Source organism: Nematolebias whitei, chromosome 1 (assembly GCF_014905685.2).
Source record: "Nematolebias whitei isolate Nwh7 chromosome 1, NemWhi1, whole genome shotgun sequence".
Taxonomy (NCBI): Eukaryota; Metazoa; Chordata; class Actinopteri; order Cyprinodontiformes; family Rivulidae; genus Nematolebias; species Nematolebias whitei.
Genome location: NC_056498.1, coordinates 42655054 through 42658569, shown reverse-complemented (window position 1 = coordinate 42658569; position 3516 = coordinate 42655054).

Here is a 3516-nt window from a genome sequence, read left to right as displayed (position 1 = left end):
ACGTTTTAACGCGTCGACGTTTTAACGCGTCGACGTTTTAACGCGTCAACGTTTTAACGCGTCAACGTTTTAACGCGTCGACGTTTTAACGCGTCGACGTTTTTAACGCGTCAACGTTTTTAACGCGTCAACGTTTTAATGCGTCAACGTTTTAATGCGTCAACGTTTTTAACGCGTCAACGTTTTAACGCGTCGACGTTTTAACGCGTCAACGTTTTTAACGTAAGGCGTCCCACCCGGCGCCCCAGGATGCGGTTTATGGCGGCGCTCTCCCTCTCCCGTCCCTCCTGCTGGACTTTGTGCCTCGTCTCCTTCATGAAGAGCATGAAGGCGTTCAGAGGCTTCTTCACCGGCTGCCGGCTGCCGACACACAGGTGAGACGCAGGTGAGCACATTACCATCAGGTACGTTTTGTAAAAGACGGCGGCCGAGACACAACCAACACCGTCTGGGTGAGAAACGGTTTTAACCCTTCAGACACTCACCTGGTGACACTGTTGTCGTGGTAACAGGGGCGTGTCCAAAAGGTAGGGTCGGCAGCGGGCTCACTGATTGGCTGACTGTACGGAGCGACGGGAGGAAGGTGTCTGTCGCTGTAGAGGAGGAGGGGAACCAGAGGATGGACGGAGGACTGCAGAGAGAGGAGTGTTCAAATTTAAATGTTCACTTTTTAAAATTTAGTTGAAATTATGTTTTTTATTTTTAAAAGCAGCTAGTAGTTTTTACACTGTGTTTATTAAACTCAGGTCCCTGAATGCAGCACTGATCCTGTCCATTTAATAAACACTGCATGCATCAACGCTCGTCTGTTTCTAATCTCTTCCAGGTAGCAAGAGACCAATCTACCCGTTTAACAAAGGCCCCGCCCACAGGAAGTGAGGTCAGCCTGCAGTTCTCCTCAGGCTTTGGTCAGTCGACACAGAATGAATGACATTAGTTTGGCCAAATATCCGTAAACACAATGACCACTGCATGACAAGAACTCGTGTTTAAACCTTTAGTGTTGTTTTTGATCATCAGTCGCGTCTTATCTCAATTCTAACTGGATCTTTCCGACTGTTATCCGGCAGTTTTTGACGTTAACAGGATGAGAAAGCAGCTTGTAGCTTATAAACTCAGCTGTTAGGAGGCGAAACAACTGCACAATATGGTCATCACATCAGACACACGCATGAAGCCTGCGGGCAACATGCAACACTGATCGTGTTAGAAAGGAAACATATTGGCTTCGAGGGAAACATAAAAACACATATTTACATCGCATAACATTACGGTGACTACACTTCCTGTCCTGGAAATAGAAAACTAACCTTAAACTTAGATCATTCTATGTAACTATATTTTAATATAAATCCAAAGTCCCACAAAGACACTACAGAATTAATTTAATTCAAGTCTTAACCACAGTTTTCATATTAAAATTTAAAGACTTGAATAAAGTCCCTTCTTTCACTGTACTCAGCGCTGAGGTCCCACATTGTATGTTATACAAGAACACTTACACACTCCTGAGTGTGTGACGGGTCGGCTCGCCCCCTGCTGGTCAGACTGTGGTACTGCTGCTGGGGAGGTGGACACCAGTCAGACGCCTGCTGTGTCCCTGAACAGACAGAATAAGCTCCGTTAAAATACAGCACAGGTTTTAAAGTGTCCACAGTTAAACGTTTTCTGTTTTTAACCCACCACAGCTCGAGTTGGCAGAGTTCTGACTCTGCTCCGTCATCAAATCCATCTCCTGAAACTACATTAATAGTACAAAATTAACAAAGAAATGTACCTATTTTATTAACTAGACATTTATATGTTTGTCTCCTTGAATCAATTTGAAAGATTTAAACAGGTTAGCTTTTTATCCAGAAAAATGTGAAAAAAATTGCACATATCAACTGAAAAAAGTACAAACATGAAGTTTTTTAATTGAATCGATAACATACAAAGCAGTTATTTCAAAGGCATTGCCTCCCAACAAAATACACTGAAACAATTAGCAGAAAAATACAATTACATTTACTAAAATTATAGGATTTTAAATTATTAAAAATGATGAGTTGAAAGTTACTTCCAGTATTTATAAAAGGTAATTATGATTTATTTATTTATTAATCTAAAAAAGTTAAATCTGGTCCTCTGGACATTCAAAAAACAAAACAAAGCAAAACAACAAAATGTAGAAACATTTCGTCTTTCATCCTGAGGACTTCGTCAGTCTGAGGTGCTGTATTCAGCTCAGTCTCTTAAATAGCACCTTCTCAGAGAGGATCAACCAGTTTTGCTGCTGACAACCAGAACCAGCTGATCACATGCTCAAGAAGGACCATCAGCCTAACAATGGATCATTAGCACCTGATGGCTGTTTACTGTTCACAGAGGGCTGAGTGATACTAGCAATCACAGCATTGTAAGAGGGGGACAGTTGAACCCGGATAATTGAGCATGCACCAGGATATTTATTTATTATTGTTTAATAAACAGTTTAGTATGTGTAGTACTTCATAAATCATACTCATAAGGAACATAAACTGTAAACAAATTCACATAAAACTACATAAAGCACAATAAATTATTCACTTTAATATCAATTTGAGTAAAATCACACATTTAAACATATTTTTAAAACAATTTATTTTCTGTAGCACAGTTTAGAGCATCTCTGATTTATCAAAGTGTTGTGGAAATATTTAAAAAGGAAATGCAGATGAACCTAAATACATCATGTAAAACCAAAGAACTTAACTTTCACAATCAAAATATAAAAAATAATTCTTACTTCTCTGCTAGGACTCCACTCCATCCTGTGGATCAACAAAGAGCTGGTTCACTACACAGACGTGTATCTAATGAAGGGGTGAGTAACCGACTGGGTGAATGAACTTGTCCATGACGTTGTAACCCCTCGCGCCTGCCTCAAGCCAAGCGTCATCATCTTGTCTCTAACTGCTCAACTCGCTGTTGTGGTTCTGTGCTGCACAGCTGAGCACAAAAAAATACTCTGATTACTTCACAATTATAAAATAAATGTAGTTGGACCTACAGAATAGCTTTGGAAATTGAGGGTTAGTGATGGTTTTCATGTTTGTTTCCAGGAGTTGTTGCAATCCTGCAAAGTAATTAAAGTTATGGATTTGTGACACAAAATAAACCAAACACCACTTTTCATGAAAATTTACTCTATAAATGAGTGCATGTTGCTTTAAAGTAAAATATACGATATGATCAAATATGACAATCCACAACGAAGCCAAAATGTTTAAAACCAGCAAACTGATTAAATGTCAGTTTGTGCTTTTAGCTACTGGATAATCTAACTAATAATATATATTAATATTATAATATATTTGTTGAGGAATAACTGTGAAAAATGTTCATTATGTTTTTTATTTATCTTCCTGCAGCACTTTGACCTCTGACCCCACCCTTCTTGCCCCAAACCCAGCGTTGGTGTCAGGGGTGAGTTTCCCTGGGGAGTTACCACCCCCGCTGTCACAAGTGTTTACTGCAACGTTGAACGACCACAAC